Consider the following 22,509-nt stretch of genomic DNA (forward strand, 5'->3'; position numbering starts at 1 on the left):
CTCTGCTGCTCAACAAACATGCATACAGCCACAGCCACAGATCCCTGGTGGGAAAGAAGTCCAAAACAACTTCTTTTTTCCACATGAAATCTGAACCCAAAATCTTGTATTTTGGGGAGATGCAGAAAGAGTGATGCTAAGGAGATTTGTTTCAATGAAAGCTGTGCATGTAGAGAGGGGGATATTTCAGAGAATGGCTCTGTTGCTTCCCAAAGAACCAAAATCCTATTCCTGCACTGACATGTCTAGTGACTGCTGAGGTTTGGGCAGAAGTCTCCTGCCATTGACCCTTTCAGAGACATTCACCAAAACTGAAAAGAACAAAGAGCAAAAAGTTCTTGGGAGAGCATTTCAGCCAGTCTGGCTCTGCTCCCCCTAGTTCCTTGTATGTGGGGGCCGCTCACTGGTTACTATCTCAGCTGGCCTGTTTTGTTTGTTCAGACTGTAAAAGGAAAAGCCCATCTTCTCAGGAGTTTGCCAGTGCAATGAAACAATCTGCAGTGCTGAGTTCCCAGGAGATTTTCTGATTTGAGAAAGATATGTCTCAGAAAGAAACACTGGATTTAAAGGGCAGTAAATCTGTACAACAGTCCAATACTGCTGCATCTGTATTTCTAGTCTCATATACATCTGTGGACAATTAATTTGGTCAGCCACATGAACCTTCCTCTTAGAGAGGCCAGCAGGCCTCACTCTGTACATAGGAATAAGGCACAGGGGAACCAACTTCATTTTCAATGCTGCTTGTTCACTGTATCAATTAGAGTAAATCAGTTTGAATAAATCAGCAAAGTGCTCGGTTTCCAATTTTACAAAGTGAAAATGACATAACTTCCTCACATTTGCAAGGCACTCTAGCTTTGGAACCTTGTTTTTAAACAAATTTCTTATCAGTCTGGGGAAATCGTCCAAAACTCACTGCATAGCAGTGGAAGTTGAATCCTTTACCTGTCTTTATTGTAGTCACTCTTCCTTGCCCACACATATTCACACACTTCTCATACATTTCTCAAACCTCTGCACTTTGCTGGCAAGACATTCCTCATAAAACTCTCAAACAGACCATTTGTACTTTGACTATTAAATACATTCCGAAAAAGACAAAGTTTACAACTGTCAAATGGAAAAAACCAAGTTTATTCTTCATATATTAAATAAAATGAGAATCTTGGGTCAAGTAGCTGATACCCAAATTGAATCTGTCATATATTGCAGCTACACAACAGGGAATATATACTTGTTTCTTCATTTAACGTGTCAGCTCTCCATCAAATTTATAAATGGATGAAACTTTAGATTTAGATTTATAATTTAGATTATAAATTATTCTACCATCTTTGATTATTTATTTACACATGCAGGAGAAAAATGCAAACTTGTCTGCACAAAATTACTAATATATAGTAAATATATTTATGAACTCTAACACTGCTTGTAAGGAATTCATTGGGAAAGTTATTTTCTGGTATTTATGTTCTTTGGAAAATCCTGCTTGGAATCTTATCTTTTTAATATCCATCTATGTGCTTTACTCAACTTCAGGACTAACAATGCACTGTAGTTTATGTCTGGCCTCTAGATGATGCTACAATGCTTTAACTCTCTGACATTTAATAGTATGTAACAGAAAAGCAACTTTGAACTGTACTCACAATGTTTGATACAAAATCTTAAGAGCAGCAGAGAAGTGACTCTGTTTACAAAAACAGAAGCAGAGAAGGACCAAGACCTTTTTCTGTAGAGGGTTTCTACTGCAAGTGGATTGATGTTAAGCACAAGATAAAAATATTATTTTCATTGGTTTGCTATATTTCATAAGAAAGACCCTGTAACATCTGCAATGTATAACAACAGCTCTCAAAATCCTTATCCTGCATCCTCAGGTTTCTCCATGACCATACCATTCATCCCAATGTAATCTGCTTTATATGCCATGTATCTGTCACACATGTATGTGGCTCACTGTCAGATAACCACTGATACGAGATGATTATAGAAACTTCTACTAGTTTTAGGGTATAATTTCCTGGAGCCTAATTGCAGAGCAGTTGCAGAGCACATTAACTGCCATGGCATTGTCCATGTTGTCCCACTGAGAGGCAAGTTTCTCTCACTTTGGGGAGCACTTCTAACTGCGCCTCACAATGACCCTGAATAGATCTTGGCTGTTTCCTAATCCTTCTGTTTCCTGTTCCTCACTGATGACTTCCTGTCCACCTGCTGCCCAGATCATGAAAGGATGCAGGAAGCCTACATTTATGGTTCCAGCAGTTAAAAGCTGAAAACAAGAGTTGCAGGCAGGTCACTGAGACAGTAAAAAAAGAGTTGGGTTTGTTTCGTTTATTGTTGGGGCTTTTCTAGAAAATCAGATGCACTACAGCAAACTAGTGAATTTTGCCTCAGATGTTCTCCCATTTGGTATCTTGGGAAAAGGCTTAATGTTGTGAGAAGTGTATGATGAGGCTCTAATAAGTCCTAGTACCTTACACTTCAAAATAGTTCAAAATTTCAATAGAGCAAGTCAAATCAGTGACAGATTCTTTGTTTTAATTCTTAGAAAGGAAGCTTCATTTTTAAAATTTACATTTTTCACCTGATCTTTCCTGGTGATTTTAAAGCATTAACTAGCCAATGGCAGCCACATTGCCATCATGATGTCAGGTTATGCTGCATTATCACACAGATCTTTCTTAAGTTGTTTGGCAATAAGTGAAACTGGAGACATATTAACTTTAAGTAATTAACATATTAAAAATTCTCAGATACTGCTCTCCTATTAGTGATTATATTCTGATTTCTTTAGCATGCAGGGCTGCAAAAAAAAGCATTGATCAGTGTTGATGATTTTGCAGGTGGCACCACCTCCACACATCAAATGAATTATCTGTTGGAAAGGCTGACTTTCAGCCTCACATTCAAGTAATGATAAGGATGTTTAGACAACCATCCCTTCTTTGCCATGTAATCTTTTTCCTGCTGCAGAAACCAAGGGACTCCCCTGTTTGAGATATTTTTACTGTCTCAGACAAGCTGACTTTTCTGTAGTACATTTCTATACTAAACTAACTAACAATAATTATACACTAAACTTTAATGCTAATCCTATCACTTACACTAAGCACAAACTGGGATCCTTGTAACCTGGAGAAGACAGTAAAATAATGAATTTAGTGTGTGCCCATATAATTGTAGTTCACTCATATGAAAGAACTAACTAACACGCCTGCAGGGTGTGCTCAGCATCACTCTGTGGCCTGCGGCCAAAGGAGTCCTTGTAAACTGGGGAAGAGGTAGAAAGGAACTCTGCATCTTTCAATATTTTCACTCCTAGCTGCTGCCAAAGACCTCAGTCTTTGGAGCCAAGAGATAAATATGTCAGTGTCTACAGTTGTGTAGAAGATTATTTATGGGAGATGGGGGCGGGAGTTCACATTTTCCTTTGCATGAGGTAATCAGTTCCTGTGTATACCTCAGGAAGCTGTTACAAGGCTTAAAAAAATTAAGAGGAGATTATCTTATGCTTTCAGTGTCTATCTAAAGTGTTGCACAACAGTTTCTCTGAGCATATGGATCTGTAGTTAGACACAGTGGTTCATAGATCAGCCAGACAGCAAAGTCTTTCAAAAAGAAGGTGTGGAAAAAAACACCAACAATACCAACAGCTGAAGAATAGTCATGGCTACAGCTTCTGACAGCTCTTCAGGCTGGAGAGAGTGTTTTCCATGACAGCCCCTTTGACATTAACCACTTCCTTGTCTTGATTAGATGGCAATGGCACATCAAGCTGTGGGAGGATTCTAGCAGGCAGCGCTGAAACAGATGGCACTGCCACAGCACTCCTACCGCCAGCTGTCTGGCAAGGAGCTCTCTCTACCCTCTAATAAAAATGGCATGAGTTCAGCTCCATTCCCACAGCTCTCTCTGCATCAGAGGAGAGGCACCTCAGGAGCACAGGATGGAGCATGGCACAGGAACAAGCAAACCTGCAAGGGAAAGGCTCATGAATGACTGGATTCTAGCAAGTCTGAAATCCCATGTAGTTACTAGAAATGTGTGGCATTTAGGTTAATTTCCAGTTGTAAGTATAAAAGGAAAATATAGCAAATCGTGATATAGATGTGCCAAATTAAAGCCTGGTTTAAATCAAAAGATTATATGAATTTTTAATTCTCCTTGCCAATGTTCTTATAAGTATTTCTTTTAAATGTTGGCTTGCATTTCCATGGATGGGTAGATGAAAAAATGCACTACCATGCTAAGACAGGAAATATTTCTGAGACAGTAGCATTTATCTATTTACAATTGTTTTTTGTTTCAACATCTCTACACTTCTTTTCCCTTTCAGATGTGTTTATTTCACTTTTGTTATCATAATAAGGCACAGGTAATTCCATACAATAGTCATGATATAAGACTGATCACATAAAACAGGCTCCTGGATTTATCACTCAATCCTTACCACTTTTCACAGTTTTCAGAAGACAGGCTTTTCTGCGCAACATCTCTAGCAGACCCAACTCCCCCACAGTAATTACAGGTCAGTAGATGTTGTTGAAACACACATTACTAATCATGGAAAGCACAGGAGCAAACAAAATCTACCCAGTCTAAAAGACTGAGGTGTGTAACTGTAACAAACACCTTTCCTACAGTTAAATGGGGGCAGATAATGGACATGGAGAGTTTTAGTCCCATCCTTTGTCCCATCTCTTATGTGTAAAAGCTTGCTTCACAGAGTTCCCTCATAAAAATAAAAAATAAATTAAAACATCATTCTACAATAAAAGCTCCAAACAACATCTCTCTATAATAATGTTAGCATAGCATTTTATGTTATTTTGAAACAATGCCATTTAATTTCTAAGAATTAGTAATCGAGGTATAGACTGTAGAGAGCTGACTTCTTCCACCTATCTGCCAGCAACATTAATTTCTCTACTCCAAATCTCTGATACAGAATAAAATATTTGAAAGAAACCAACAAAAATAACACCTTAAAAAGCTATGTATACTTAAAAAGTATACATGAACCTAGTTACAGCACTCAGCCCTCACAGACATACTGTACAGTCATTAAATCACAGAGCCATAGAATACATGTGGTTGTGAAAGACCTCTAAGACTGAGTCCAACTGTTGACCCAGAACTACCCTTTTCACAACTAAACCATGCCACAGAATCATAGAATCATAGAATGGTTTGGGTTGGAAGGGACCTTACAGAGCATCCAGTTCCAACCCCACAGCTGTGGGGACAGGGACAACTTTTATTAGATCAGAATACTCAGAGCCCATCCAACCTGACCTTGAACACTTTCAGTGATGGGGCATTCACCAACTCTCTGTTCCAGTGCCTCACCACTCTCACAGTAAAGAATTTCTTATTAATACCTTATCTAAATCTACTCTCTTTCAGTTTAAAGCCATTCTCCTTGTCCTATCACTACATGCCCTTGTAAAATTTCTTTTCATCTTTGTTGTAGGCTCCCTTCAGGTTCTAGACAGCTGCAATTAGGCCACCCTGAACCTTTTGTGGGCTGAAAAATCCCAATTTTCTTAACCTTTTCTTAGAGAAGAGGTGCTGCATGCACTTTGCATTTGTCCAGGTCTCTGAGCACCACATCCATCAGTTATATCAACCTCACTGCTCAGTGTGGTGTCATCTGCAAATTTGCTGATGTCCCCAAGTGCCACATTCACATGTCTTTTGAACTCTAACAGGGTGGTGACTGGAATTTTTCTAAGGAGGCTGTGCTGTTTGGGACTATTTGAAAAGGGAATGGAGGTAACAGTTCAGCTGGGGCTCCACGTACAGTCCAGTGGGGGCAGTGGGTAGTGACTATCTTTGCCAGGTCAGCTCTGAGTGGAACCAACCAAAACCAGGGCTGAGTGCCTTGTCATATTTTCCACTGATGTGGCCAGTTCAGATTTAATCAGATGCTGGTAGGGGCACAAGGCAAGACGACCATGAAGTTTGCCAGAATGCAGTTCAGCTGGGAAAAGTTTTTGAACAATTTTGATTCAGTAATGTGAGGTTAAACTGGATGGAAGCTTTGAGTCATGGGGATTTTCATCTGGGATGAGACACCCCAGAGTCTGCTCCTTGCATTGCAGAACTGTGGCCTTGAGGCAAGGCACTGAAGTTAGCAATAGGCTGAAGGTCAGAGCAGAACGTGCAGCATGTCAAATGATTCAGAGAATAAACAGACTCAGGAAGGGCAAACACACAGGCTCCAGAGGCAGCACAATAGGCTGACCTTCTCAACTTTCTTTCTTCAGCCTACCACGTCACCAGACGTAAACGCGGGCAAGGAGATAAAATAAAAGAAAGATGGATCTCAGCAAGTGGTCAGGCTTTCAGCTACTGGCTGCTCAAGCTGCCTTGTGTAACAGAGTGCAGGGATGAACACAAAAACAAGCAGAGTTTTTCTAACCAGCTGTTTCAGCTTTAGTACCAACCTGGAAAATATTAGCAGTTGCATTTTCAAATAGTTCAACCAAAAAAAAAAAAAAAAGGATGGTGGAGGACAGAAAAAGTTTAAAAACCATTCCATTGCAGGTATAGATTTGATACAATTTCTCAGAGAAGGCATTGGGCAATGGATTTATTTGAATGTATTATAAAATGTAAAAGAGCAATTAGAGCTAAAGAAAACAGTTCAGCTGTTTTTTGTCTACCAAAAAATATAAATTCATATTACCAAAATTTTTCACAAACACACATCAAGCTCATCAGATTTTCACAGACAAAAACATTCTCTAAAAGCCAAAACAATTAATTTTGAGATTTTCAAAACAGAATATTAATATTCCAGTCTCAGAAGGTTTTGAAAACTTTATTTTTTATTTATTCAACAGCAATTTAAAATGAAACCAAATTTTTAACCTGGAACAGTCCCCCACACCCTTAATTAAATTAGCAAAACATAAACAACAAAAAAAAAGTCAATTATTTGCACAGCTGGACTACTAATTAGGAAATAAAGGCAACACAATTGATGTCTGACTAGTGCCTATGACATCCTACTCCAATATGGTCTTTGAATAAAATACAAGAAAGAAAGACTGAAGCAGCTGTATACAACTCTTTAGTTAAAGGCTGGATCTCCTAACATACTCCCACATCAGCTGGATGCTTATATCACTAAAATTTTGCTATAAAACTTCTGTGACCACCAGAAAATTTGTGTAGGTGAAATCACCACCAAGAAGATAATAACTGTCTTTCCTTGAAGGAATAAATTCAAGCCAAACATACAAATATAAGTTTCCTTTCTAGATTTCAGATCCAGACCTAAAGAGTGCTGCATGAGGTTTCACTACCCTTGAAAACTTTCTTCAGCAATAAAAATTGACCTAAAAGGAAATAGAGCAAGAGGAAGGAGCTCCTCTGCCCTTATGCTGAGCTGACCCTGGACTGATGACAGCTTCATTTTCCACTTCCCACAGGATGATTTTGGAACGGCCCCAACTGTATTAGAAGCGCTCCCAAAAATCCTCTGGCCCACTTGTGACCTGAAGCAGAGTCCAGCAGAGTGGGTGAATCAGATCAGCTAACATATTGTCATAAATAGAATAAAATAATAAAAATAAATTTAAAAATCCAATACAAAAGAGGGAGAGGGAGGAAAAAAGGGAGAGGAAAAGAGAGGAGTAGGAGCACACTCCCACACTTTTTGTTTGAGATATGTGATCGGAGCAGGGCAGATCACTTGCTCCTTTCCAAACTGAAAACTAGACCCCATTTCCCAGTGGCTTTCCTGCATACAGAAATCTGTATTTTAAGCAGTATATTCAAGTTTAAATCTGCTTATTATTTCCAAGCAAACAGCAATTTCAACTGCATTAGTGCCCAAACGAAGAGAGAGCAATCCTCAGCCTGGCTCTGCCCAGTGACCAAATGGGTGAGAAAGGGAGGGATTGTCTGTAGCTAGATCATGAACTAGCATAGCCTCAAAGACAGTTGGAGCAGCCCAGGATTTACTGCCATTTATGCAACAATCTGGACTTTACAGCAGTGGTGGTTTGCCAGAGCATGACTCTGTTTTGCATTCTCTCCACTGCAAAGGAGTTGTTTTCGCTGTGTTCATAATCAGGGAAGGAGTTCCCTTCTGTCTGAGGCCATAACAGCCAGTTAATTACATCCAGGACAAGCTCTTTTTCACTAGAGTAGTGGCAAGTCTGCCTGGCAAAAACAGCCACTCAGGAATTTTCCAGCACTTAAAAGCAATGAGGGCCCTATCCTGTGAGCAAGGCACAGTGGTACACACATGGTATTGTCTTGCACACCAGGAGTATGTGACGTTTAGTGACCAAAGGCCCTGGTTATTCCTCAGAGGTAGTAGGGAAAGAGCCTTGTCAGAAGTGGCAAACTTCTGATTGCTTCTCTACAAAGATGGACAGCAGAAGTTTTCCCTAAATTGAAGTTACAAATATATTGCTGCTTGAGAGATTTTAAGAGCCTTAGTCATCAGTTTTAGGGCAAGGAGCATTCAAGTGGCCTCAGGACACTGTGAAGGATTACTGCATGACTGCAGCTAATATAAACTCATTCCTGAGCTATTTGTTTCTCCTTTGATACAAGATTATTTTTCTTTAGTGTGTTATTTTACAGGGTTGGGGTTTTTTCTTCCCTTTTTTTTTTTTCCTCTGCTTTCATTAAACTACATCAGTTTATTAGCTCCCCCCTTTGACATATTCCAAACCTTAAGTGGTTTTGAGCCATTGGAAGGTCATGACTTCGGTAAATGAGGAATTCACTGTACCAAGACTTCTTTTCTGGGGAGTGTCATAGCCCTGCACTGCACTGCTCAGCACCTCAGCTCCTGGAGTGCAGTGCAAGCTCTGCCCTGCTTTCCTTTGGTGTGTGTACTACTAGATTGTGCCCCAGACCATAAGAAAATAGCTTAAATTGCTTCTGGACTTGAAGTAGCCTGGCAAACAGACTGTTTGTGTAATATAAATAGTGCTGTCAGATGCTCCATGGAGGGATCAATAGCTCATATCCCCTACAAAGTGCCTGTTGGTACCTAGGGGCTCACTACAAGTAACAGAATGCACAGAAATATTGAACAGCAAAATGACAGTGGCCTAACAACATTTGCAGTGAGCACACCTACTGCCAGACACCTGAAGCTCTGCCTCTACTGATATTTTTGCCCAGAGTTCTATGTCTGGAAGGTCTTCTTTGCAGACTGCCCTCAGTCATGTTAACAAGCAGTTCACCCAAGGCTGGTATTCAGCAGCTGAGATGCGGGCATCTAATGCCACTTGTGCGTCATGGGATATCTGAGATGCTTGTGTAAATCTGTTGGATAAAGCTCAGGAGTCCCTACCCTGATGCGCAGGCAGCCACTGGCAGGACAAGACCTCTGAGGGAATATAAAATGTCATTCAGCCCTACTTCTATACACCTTCATTGCTCTCTAACACACCTCATGGGCTATTATTTAGGCTCAGCTCCTGTCCGTAAAGCTTCAGTGAGGGACTCTTACTTCAGAAAAAAAGACATTCGGATATGCTTTAAAGGTCTTTATGAAGACTGAGATGACACAGAGAGATTCTGCAGATAATTAGAATTCAAACCAAAGAAAAGCTTCAATTTTTTCAATGAGCCCCTAAATCTTATCCTAAAAGAACTTTTTTCAATTAAATTACCTATCTCCAAAGAAATACCCCACTTAAAAATATATGTATTGGATGAAATCTTGGGCGAGGGCTTTGATTTAACTTCTCAATTTGTATGTGCTGCCTGAATAGCTTTAAGATGTTACAGCAGTCAGTGCCAATTTATTCCAAAGGATTATAATCATACACTATAAATCACAGAGATGCCACACTAAAGCCATGTTGCTGTGGGATTCAGAATATTTTGGGCTGGGGATTTACTGGTTTAGTACTTCTTTTGTTCATTCTAAAACTGCTGTCATATTTTGAGTCTTACAGAGTATGGCTTTGTAAAGTTACGCTCCCTCGTAAATTAAACTGCTTAACAAAATGCTTAGTAATGATTTTATATTTTGGTTTAAACACAAGCCTTTTTACTTTGTTATATTGCAGCCCTGTAGAGCTATCAACTGATTTAATATCCTGCTTTTCTAGCTTCTCTTTTAGTTGAGACTTTCATATAGTCCTTCAACAGTTTTGATTCTTCTTCCATAATTCACAGCAAAAAAGGTCATTTTCCTCTGTAAGGGGAACAAAAAAGTGATTTTTGAAATGAGCAAGGATCATTGCATAAAAAGTAGTCTTTTCACAGATTTTGTCAGATCCCACAAAAAAGGAGCTTTAAAAATACAGTGTGGCCCATATATGTATTTAATATAAAGCCTGAAATGACAGTAATACTTCTCAGGGGATTTGTGAGAACAAATTCATTAATATTTGCACAAGGTTTTCAAATCAGCCTTTCTCTTTTGCCTTGTTTGGCTGGTAATCTAAAAAGAAGGCTCAGTATGAAAGTGAAGGCTTGATCCCTTGGGAATGCAGTGCATTTTGCATAAACAAGTGGTCTTACATGCTCAGTCATTAAGATACATTTTAAAGGGTTTCAAGACAACTTTAAAAATCCGGTGCTTCGAATTTGTGTGGTCATCTGCAAAAATACCTGGTTGAACAAATAAAAGATGGGGGAAATATGATTTAATTTTTGATTGTGCATTTTCAGAAAGCTAATTTTCCTGAGAACTTTGCCATACCAAAATGTTCCTACCTGTTTTGGCTGCACAGTTGAAAAACAACCTACTACCATGTGTAGGGTTATTCACAGTGTAGGGGCTACATTTTTTAATATCCTGGGAGTGAGTAAAATTGATATAAGGCTGTCTTAACTCAAATTGTCTTTGTTTTTATTGGATTGCACCTTTGTTTTAACATCAACTCAATTTTTAGCATTTAATATGACATTAATACAAATAAATCATATAAGACTTGTTCTTAATGGATTTGCAGCATGCATGAATATCACACAAGATAATGTATTTCCAATTCACATTAATCATAAGGGGATAATACATTGGACAATAAGACACATTTTTGACAGGTTTGTGCAAGTTTAGGTTTGCTCAGTCCAGATCTCCTTTTCCTCAAAATCATTCTCTGTCTGATTTATGTTTCAACACTTCCCCAAATACATCACTCCAGCCTCTAAGATTGTTAAGTACATTGCTGCAATCCAGCTTACTATTCCAAGAGAATGCTGGTCTGAATGAAATATTAAATTCTGTTTTAGGGCAATTTATGCTTCTAGAAAGATACATAAAAGCTTTCATTCTTTCTTCATACTTATAACCTATGACTTTTGCCATTTTATGCCCTTTATATGAGAGAAACACAAAATGAATCTACTCAAATCACTTGAGATCTGCTCACCCACACTCATGGCAGCAGTCCTTCTCCAAAACAATACAAAACAACAAAAAATGTAATGAAAACCAAAAACACATTAAAAAAAAATCAATCAAATCCTGTTGCCTTGTTTTTAGGGGTATCCTCCTGCCAGTCAATTTCAATACCACACACAGGAACTAATTAGTGACAGACCCAAAGTAAAATCCACACTTCTACAGACTGGATTTAGATTTTTTTCTCCTTTATCCTCCTCATCTCTCTGCTATCCAGTCTGTGGCCACTCACAGCATTTAGTTCCTGCCTCCTTTCTCTCCTTTTCATGTTTCCATCTGCAAAGTGCAGATACCCAGCCTGATGAGAACTCAAGGAAAGCTTACCCTAGCACCTGAAAGATTTCCTCTCACAACAATTCACCTGGAACCATTTCTGCTTGTGGATGATAAGGGTGTTGGCTATCATACTGTGTATTTTTCCAGCAGCAGAAAAACTTTTTAACTGAATGTTTAACTGGGCTCTAACTTAGCAGAGACAACAAATATATTAAGGAGATCTTATTAAGGAGATGAGTCTGTCTCTTATTTTGAGCCCAAATAGTTGTTGTGCTCTCCACATAGCTCTGCTAAGACTATGCAACTTGAATATTGACCTCTTGTTAAAATAGTACACTCTACTTGGAAATTCATAAGGTCCAATATTCTGATTGATTTCCATGTTTCAAGGCCTAGGATTAAGGTTTCTAATTTCTGTCTTTAAATAAAGATGAAATAATGGATGTGTGCATATATTTGAAGAAAAATGACCCAAATGCCAATCTAAGCACAATTCAGATTCCACTGATGAGTAACTGTCAAGAAACCTTGACCACACTGACATCAATACATCAGTGTCAAAATTGTAACTGTAGCTTTAGGCCTCACTTTATTTGTATTTTAGGCTGATATAGACATGAAAGTGCAGCACGCCTTACAGGCTCATAGAAGACATCAAAGTGCAAAGACTCAGCCTTGTACTTAATACAAATAATACTCCTTTTTTCGTCTTTTTTTTTAAATCTCAAAAAATTCCTCATACATTACTGTTGTGACTGAAAGATCATCACTGGATTTCAGAATACTAAATCAGGAACAAGGTAAACGAAACGGGAAGGGTAGGAATCATATATCTCATTTGAGGCAATTATTTCATTACTCCAGGAAGGAGGAACACAACAGAACCAATTGTCAATCAATGTCTTCCATATCTGTGTTTTTTAAAATTAAAATCCTTGCCATAAAAACTGAGTATATTTCACATCTACTGAAATGCAGTCATACAGACCAAGACAAAGAAGTTTCCCAGTGCTCTAAAACAATCAATGTCCATATAAATTAGTTTGTGATCCATATTACTCAACTGTATCATTTTATTTTATTGAGCACATTAATGTGAAATAAAGACCCACATGTTCATTGTGCACTGCCTGAAAGCTCTTCCAGCAAAGAAGAAATAAAAAGTAATTAGAAGAATAGCTGACTAAAAGGATTAAAAATTTTATTGAGACCACTGGCTTTTATAAAGCCTGCATTAAATTTATTTTTCTGAATGTTTTGCACACCTTCTTCCATTTTTCATATAGAAACGGAATGAATGTATCAGTTTTGTAAGCATGATTAACACTATATTATTATCAGAAAGAAAGGCAGAAGTATAATACATAAGGCAGCAAAATAGGCTATCATAAAATACTGCCCCAGGACTATATCATACCAATCTAAGTGAGTCAACAGCAAACAAGAAAGTATGCCTTGGATGTTTGATCTATCCTTTTCTAATTAAGATGGAGGTGACCTTATTCTTGTTTCCACACACACATGAAATTATTCTAATTTCAGAGTCAAGCAATGATCTCACAAGAGCCAAGAAATTATTGCTTTGGCTTGATATATCCAGGTCAGTACACTTTAAAGCTACATGACAGGTTACTACATTATTAATTTTTAAAAAAATATTTAATGTTCCTTTCATTAATTTGCTATTATGTCAGCAATGTTATGGTGTGATAATATTATTCAATAAATTCATATCTCTTCCTGGAGATATTTTAATTTTTTTTTAATGGATATTTTACCTATTCTCTGTTCCTGGTTTGATTCTGGCAATACAACCCTTGAGAGCTTCAGACCAAGTTGCACCAAATTTTCCCTTATACCATTAATTGTAGTGAGTTTTGCCATTTCTTACCACTACCTCTGTCAACTCTCCTCTTCCCAGTGAGAAACAAAGCCAGTGATGTTTAGTTCTTTCTAAATTCCATTCTACAGAGGGTTTTTCCCATGAAAGTTCTCCACCTTTCCAATGAAGATAGGCCTGCACATTTTAAATCAGCACACAATGAGCATACTGGTCAGAGAAGGGTTAAGATATAGCAGTATATCTTTTTTTCACTCTGGAAGAAGAGAAGGTTACACCGACCCTGGCACTGGTATTACCGTAATAAACTCTGTTCTTCCTTGCATTCTAGCTGAGAAAGCCTATTATAATCATCAATCAAATCTCCCAAGGAACATGGAAAGCAGATGCACCATTGCATCTACTTCACAAAAGAATAACTGAGGAAAAATGGTTTTCCTAAGGTCCGAGAGGCCATAACAGAGCTGGCAATTATCCCACAATTTCCAGTCTTTAAATACAGAAATTATCTTCTACACTGCACAAGGAAAGGCAGGAAAGCAGTGTGGAAAAGATCTTCTTCCTAAAAACAGGAATCTTTCTTTGGATTAAGGATTAGGAAAGACATTAGAAGCAATGTCCATCTTGGAGATGTATTTCTTTCCGTGACGAATAGGCCAGGAGTATCTTGTCCTCATTACTGATAAGAAATCTTCATCAAGGATTGCAGATGCTTGTTGACTTTTGCCCTAGCAGTCCCAATTTTCTCATTTCAGTTCGAATCAGCTGCTGTACTGCCAAGAAAACAGAATCACAGCTCTATTAGTTACAGTAGGGGGGAAAAAAACCAACCCCCAAAAAAAGTCAACACAGAAAACCTTGCACAATGAAGCATTTTGAAATGTTATTTCTTATTGTCCCGTTCAGAGCCAACAGTATCAGAAAGATTTAGAGAGCTGAGGGAACAGGGAGAAGTAGGTGCTGCTTTTAAATGCTTTTTTGAACACAGTGTTGTAATTGGAATCAACAGTATAGTCCAACAATTCTGTCTCACTGATACAAAACATGTGTGGTAATATCCTTCTCCAGAAGGACCAGATGTCCAAGGCAGTCAAGGATTAGCAAGACATTGGCCCAGTCTGGTTCTTTATCTCAATTTGCCCAACCTATTGTGCAGCAGCCATTCTCCAGCCTAGCCCTAGCACCTGGAGACCTGCAGCAATTGTTAATAAAAACTCCTAATGGCTGATATGGATTGTGGAAGAAGCTTCTTTCTACATTTCCATCTTTTTTTGTTGATCACTGGGGTTATACAGGGGCCCTTGATGGTAGCAGTTTACCATCCATACAAGCGCCACATCAAAATCAGAGCTGTTCACGCTGACAGATTGTGGGACGTGGTTAATCAGTGGTGAGGACTTTGATTTTCAGTGAGCTGTCCTTTAAATGGCCAGAGAGGTTTAAAACACTGTGATTGCTGACACCTTCTCTGTGCTGACAATTATCATCCACTCAGCCAAACACAGCAAATAAGCCACTAATGTACCACAGTTACAGCAGAGAGCTTTGTTAGCATGTTTTTAATAGTGGGATTCAAGTAAGAGCTTCAGATAACATTTGCCACTCATTCCAATAACCCACCACTTTCCCTTTCTTACTTGGAGCCTTATTTATGCATGTTGGTTGCGGCATAACCCATGGACGGGACTTTTGCAGCTTGAAAATGAGATACTGTCACACATGTCACAGAAGATCAAATGAAGCTTTCCAATATACTGCCCCAGAGGTATTAACTTCTTAGAGTGGCTCTCCTTTTCCCAAAGGATTGAAATAATCTGCCCAGAAAGCATGAGCCTGGCAGTCAGCTCCGACTGTTTTAGTAGAAGACTGGGGGAGCTTCTGGTATTATTTAATAACTGTAGCTCCTGGCAAGGGTTTAATATGCACATTTAAGCACTGTATTTAACTCTGTTTGTCTGCATGCTAGATTGGATCTGTGGGGCACTGAAATACTGCACAAAATGCAGTTATGTTCCCTGTGAGAATTTCTCACTTGCTCTGGGTCCAGCCTTAACTAAGAATCGTTATTTTTTCACCTGAGGGAGGTTCTCCTTTGTAAAGCTAACAATTTTATAGTTATAAATAAAGAAACAGAAATAATCAGTGGTCCAAGTAATACAACAGCAATAGACCCTTTAACTATCAAAATGTCATCTGAAGCCTGCTGTTTTCTCCACTTCTGGCTCCACAGGGCTATAATTTATTTTAGAAATTTGGTTACAATAGATGAGAGTGGAGGATGGCTTGAACCAAGCCAACTGAAACATTTTCAAGCAGCATTCCTAGAGATTATTCCACAGACCACATATGGCAAAGAGAACAGTAAGATGAAAGACAAAAAATCCAGTAACAAAGGGTTTGCCTCTATGAAGCAATTTGTCTCTACATTTAATGACTTTAGGTGTGATATAAGTTATGGCTTGGAGTTCAGCAGAATCTAATGTTATGAAGGAATTCTGTACACAGCTATTCCTGTGGTAAGATTGCCCATTTTTTTCATTGTGAATTGAGTCTTGCAACAAAAGGAAACAGTTTTACCTTAAAATGCCCCCAAGAGAATTTTATATCACACCTCCAACCTGATTTAGAAATGCAGAGCAATATGTTTTCTGCATAAAACAGTATATCGAAAATCTAACAGCAAGAATAAACCTGACGCAGATGGTAACTGGAGTTGTCAGGAAATATTCCATTCCTGCACAAATGGGTAAAAGATTACTATAGTCACCTCTGCCTTCTATGCCCACTTCTTACATGTGCACACAAACACAGAAAAAGTGCTGTTGAGATCTGCTTCAGACAGCTGTAATAAATCAGCAAAACCCACCAGTCCTTCCAGCTCCAGACAGGTTGATAAACAACTGCTGATCCAGGAGTGTCATGGAAAGCGTTCTGTGTACTAGAAACCACAATGCAGAGCAAATTTGATATTGGCCCATTGGTATGCTGTGTCATAGACGTTGAATAGGTCAAAACACTCAAAATAACGTGTTGCTCACATGCTAAATAAGGTGGATTCATAGAATTGCTTTTGACCTCTAGCAGAGCAGAGCTCATAATCACCTCACTATGGGGAAGATGTCAGTAGGTCTGGGCTAAGAAGGTTTATGACAGCTCAAGGGAGCACAGCAGCAAAAGCAGTCCCAGGTCCAGCATGTATTCAAAAAATGAATTACCCTGTGCAGCCAAAGGAGGCACCTCTGCAATGCATTCCTTAACATCCCACTGCACAGGAGGCCACAGCAAGCTGACAGAGGGTCCTCCAGCATCTTTACTTTCTGGAGGCAGCCAGAGAAGACCAAACACTTGTTCTGAGACCTCCAAACAAGAAGGAAAAACAAACTAAAAACCAACAAAAACAAAATAAATAATTTTAAAAAGAAAAAAAGCAAAGTTGCAACTCAACTCCACTCTCATTTTCCTCCTCTTGTACACTAACGTTAAAGAGAAATGCTAGAAGAAAGAAATTAGCTGGCCCCTTTAAATTGCATACCAATAAACACAAGTAAATAATTTTTGTTACCCAGAAGTGTGGAAAAGTGTATGCATATTGATTTGAAGTGAAGAAAAATGATGACTTTTATGTAATTTAAGTTTCTTTAACAGTCTTCATACCTGAAAGTTGCACAAAAATGCATATCAATAAAAAATGATGCCCCTGCTCTCCACTTAATGGCATCCTTACAGGTATTGTCTAGCTCCATGTCATTACCTTCAGATTTTAAAACCAGCCTTAACTAAAAAGCTTCCAGACATTGTTTTTAGAGAAAATTGGTCTTACTCATATATAGTTAGTTGCAAATGTAAATGAAAACATTCACTCTTTTCTTTATGAACTGAGAGCATCTGGATTATTTTATCCTCCTGTCATTGGCTGGCTGTGATATGGTTGAATACATGAGTGTGGGGAGTGCCAAAAATTAATTCAATTTTAGAACTTGATTTATATTAACAAACTTGAAGAAAAAAAAAAAAGTAACATAAATCATTATTACCATTCTCCATTCCTTGTTTTAATAAATGAAATGTCATGCATCTTTTACCTAATTTGTTAGAGTCTTTCTGATTCAAATAATTCTAATTTTTCTACAATTGAGATTCTGTTGTAACCTGAGACTGGCTGATAAAATATGTGCTTTGAAAGGGTTAACTTGTGGAACACACTATAAAAGGCAGCAGTAAAAACTGTGACACTGTTCAAAAGGAGGGTGGCACTAAGAAGGGGGTGAAAAATAAGTAAACAAACCACTATAGGGTGGAATCACAAACTTACAAAGACCTTAAAGAAGAACTGACCTCCTTGATTCTAGAATGCAAGTATGCTATTCTAATTAAATTACACCCTTACCTTAATATTTATAACTCTGTTTGACTTATTTCATCCCAAATATGGATTTTATTGATTGAATAGCATCAGTCATAATTCTCTCTGCTTTTCTTTGTGTTTTATACCTTCTGTGCACTGATCTTCCAGCTTGACCAAAGTGCTTTTTCCATCAAAATAATCATGCTTATTCCTCAGCTAATCTGAAGGCAACTTTTAAATGTTTAGCCCACAAGACTAATCCATGGGCATATTAGCTGTGTTGTTTGAACCACAAAATAAAAACCCAGACAAACTGAAAATTTTTTCTCTTATTTTTCTGACACAGACAAGCAACCAGATCTAACATATTCTGTTTGCAATTTTCACCAAAGAGTTGCTAAGGCAATTTTCTTGGCAATGAAAATTCAAGAAAGTAAAACACAAATCTGCTGAAGGTCAGATTTGTTGTTAACCTTGTTCAATCTTGTCACAATTGCCGTGACTTTGCAAAGCTTGTGAAGTAGGAGATACCTATAATTTCTGTTGAGGCAATCCCAAAGTACAGACTTTCTAACTTTATATCAGCAACAGACAATTCCTGTAAGGGGAAAAAAAAAAAAAAAAAAAAAAAAAAAAAAAAAAGCAATTCCTGTAAGGGGGAAAAAAAAAAAAAAAAAAAAAAAAAAAAAAAAAAAAAGCAAGAATGTAAGAGTTTCCAGAGTTTGTGAAAATGTACGACAATTTGTGGAATTCTTTCCCATGGAAAAGAATGTACAGTTGGGAATGGACTTTGAACAAACAGCAACATTTGAATGTAAGCATCCTTGTGCCATGGCAAATCAGGAATGTTTAACCATTAGGCACTGAGAAATATTTTGCTCCATAGTCAACTTTAACTTAGAAAAGAAATCATCAAATAGATATGATTATGAAGTTTGTGTACAGAGACACCAGCTTAGATGATCAAAGAAACCAGCCTGCCACATACAGAGTCATTTCCTGCCCTCACTGATTCCTGATTTTCTGCCTCTGTGACAGGAATTGCCAACTTGTTTCACTAACAGGAATCTACATCATTTCAGTGAAAGTTGGTAGAGAGACTGGCTTTAATTTCTCAAAAATCCTGCATTGGTGTTTTCCAGATCAGATATAGACTGCTTATTTGACATCTTCCACTTGGCTCTTCCCACCAAGTCTAATAGAATCCTACCAGGCTCCTGTCATTGTACCCTGCCCACAATGCCTGTTGTTATGTACCCATTAAGCTGCCTTAGCTCCCTTAAAATGCCATCTGACCCAGAAAGCAGCAAAGGTAAGATTTTTCTCTTTCTCAGAAGGTCTTTTATTGACCTGCAACAAAAGGATTTGGGAAGAGAATAACCAAAGAGTGAAAGCTAAGTATTAGACCTCAGATTATTCGAGGTATTTGGGCATGAGAATTTCCTTTTTATTGAGATGAGACTGTCTGAGATGCTCACTCACTTTATGATAGCCTCATTCCTAATTTATTGAATGGTTGACTTAGTTTTATAAGTCACACCAACGGCATAAAACTATCACATACTCAACAGCAGCAAAGAGTCAAATAGGAGCATTCCAAGTGACTCAGCCAAAGGTAGGCAGAGGTTGTATGTAGCTCACTGCAAGCCAGAAACATAAGGAACTTAAGAAGAAAATAGCAGGCTAGGAAATAATAGTGTCCTGAAGACCAAAAGATAAGTCATAGGAATCTGAGAGGAAATACTGAAAAATCAGTCAGAAAAGAAAAATCTTTGGCTGAATTATTAAAATTCCAGAATTTTTAAGGACAGCAGATTTTTTTTTTTCCTGGGATATTCTGGAAAGAAGAAATGAAAACTCAGAATGAAAAAAAAAAAAAAAAAACAAGCAGGAGAACCCCAGCATCATTGAGTAATCAATTTCTTATTTGAAATTATTTTCCCACCAAAAACCAAAACAACATCATTTAAGGGGTTTTTTTATCACTTTTGGACATTAGTCACAAATCAGGTAAGAATCCAGAAATAGATTTTTCCTGATCAACAGGAAATAATGTAAGTGCTTGCAGGTCAGTGGCAGTGGGCTTTGGATGTGTAGAGTGTATGGGAAAACATTCTGTCCCAACAAGTCCATGAGAGAACGAAGGAAAGACAGAAGATTCTCATATATACTCATTTATATTTTATCCTCATAGTTCAAATGTTTTTATCTTATCATTGTGAATATCTCCAGAGCTGCAGGCATTTTTTGCCAGGAATGAACAATCAAATTCAGTTTATATAAAGGTATCTTGAAAGTTAGCTCAATGACTGTCAAGCAGTTTTTTGTCAAGAATAACTTCAGAAGATGTAGCTATTTCATGTCTGATGGGAATTTGATTTGTTTATTCAAACTTTTCACTTGTTTATTCAAACATTTCTCCATAACCTAAAACTAACATTCCCCAAATTCAGATAAAATCCCTATTCCACTAGTATTTCTGAATCATCCATCGCCAAGAATTGCTAGAAATCTCATTTTAAAAATATTTTTTCCTATTATGCTCCACCTACTTTTTTCAATCCACTGTATGGAGAACATTCAGCAAATAAGGCAATGGCCTGGAAATGCATAGCCTCAAAAGATCCATCACTAGCTGCTTTTACGGTTTAGTTCTGCTCCCAGTTTTTAAAAGAAGGCATGTGTTGTCCTAGTGTTTTGCTCTGGGCACTTACACTGAGTACAGGGACTTGCAGGGCTCTCACTTTGCAGCTGTTTTGCTCATAAAGCACCAGTTTTTCAGAGTGACTCATTAGTAACAAGCCCTCTACAAATAAAAGTCACGGGGAAGAAACACAGGTAAACAGATACAGGTAAGAGCGCACAGCAGCATATTATGGAGTGTTTTGCTAGGCATAAACTTAATTTGTACACACAAACAAATGTGTGTTCAGAAAAACTATCATTATACACGTAGATCCCTTTTCCAAAATCAGTGCCTATTTAAAGCAAAATTGGTATGATCTGCACATGAAAACCACAAATTTCGTACCACTCTGAACTGGTGTCGTCACAGTGTGACTGAATTGATTTTTGCATTTAGATGCTGCTTTTGCCAGCAGTGGCTTTTGTCAATTCTTCCCATTTGTATCAAGTATGACGTCTTCCAAAACAGGCCTGTGGTTCTGGTCTTCATTTTAGCTAAAGCTGCAGTGATCCTTGGAGCTACATGCCCTTCAGTTCTGAGTTTAATTTCTAACCAAAAGCTGAAGACGTTATGGCTGACTCTGAGAGCTGAATCCAATCCACATGATTTTAGTGTGTTCTGACTTAAGATTCTAGTTTTTTGGTCTATTTTCTTCCACCTTGTGCCAAAGCTTTGACAAATTGACAAATATCAGGGACACACCGAGGCTCCACATATGGACGAAAACCAAGGACAGATGGGAGAAGGAGTTTCAGTACAAATTAGTGAGCAAAAACTAATGCTTAATAAAATAAAAACAATTTATTTATAATACCAGTTTGGTTTTTTTTATCTCAAATTTATGTACATCACAAGACGCAGTTTATAATTTTCTCTTCATTTACAGTTTTCAATTTTTACATTAGTTAGTAAAAAACAGCTCAACGTTGTTTTGTTTTGTTTTTAAAGACAACCTTAAAGTTGACCCAAGTCACTGACACATGAATCCATGAGATCTAACCTCATAAATGCTGCATAAGACATATTAAGGTTCTGTGTACATTCCAAACCATTTATATGAACATAATGAATGTGTGTGCATTTTGCATATGGAACAAAAAAATATAAAAATTTAGGTCTTTCACAATGGCCACTTACTGAAGGAGGCTGATTATAACAGAGACATTTCAAAGAATAAGAAGAAAGCGGAAAAAAAAAAACAAAAACAAAAACAAATAAACAAACAAAACAATAAAGAACCAAAAACCAAAATACAAACAAACAAATAAAAAAAAATTTAAAATATTAAAAAAAACCAACCAACCAAACAACAACAACAAAAAAACCCCTGAAGGCATCTGTGCTTTTCAGAGTTCTTTTTAGATATTTTCCCTCTTTGGACAATGAACTGAGTTGAGCATTTGAAATTACATTGCCCATCTTCTAGCTCCCACCCAATGATTCTATCAAAGGAGGCAGATACTTCATACCGTCCATGAAAAAAAAAATAATATCTACTCACATGGAAAAATCTCTCTCTTCCTATTTCCCTGCATATATAGGATTACCTAATTCACCATTTCCTTGTTTTAACAGCCCCTCTAATGTCATATCCAAGCAAATCAAGAAAGGCTATAAGAATCACTCTTTGCTCCTTCCCAGCTTGTAAGAGGCACAAGGTAACTCATTGGTAGCACACTTAACTTTTGTTTGCATGACAAACTCTGTAGTGAGGCTGCTCAGAGAAGGAAACTCAAATAATTTAAGACACTGAATTTGTATGAGGGAGCAGGGGGAGAAGTGGCTCACTGAAATTTGAAAAATCAAGTGCCGTGACAGCTGCTGCTGCTGTAACACTCTTGCAAACCCCAGATTGCCATGAGGTTATTCAGGGCATCTGCACTGAATTTCCTGGGTTACTGTAACACATTACAAGGATGTGCTTTGATGTGTCCCACATAAATGTCCTCACCACCACACCC

Source organism: Onychostruthus taczanowskii, unplaced genomic scaffold, assembly GCF_017590055.1.
Source record: "Onychostruthus taczanowskii isolate IOZ18803 unplaced genomic scaffold, ASM1759005v1 scaffold94, whole genome shotgun sequence".
In the NCBI taxonomy this organism is placed as follows: domain Eukaryota; kingdom Metazoa; phylum Chordata; class Aves; order Passeriformes; family Passeridae; genus Onychostruthus; species Onychostruthus taczanowskii.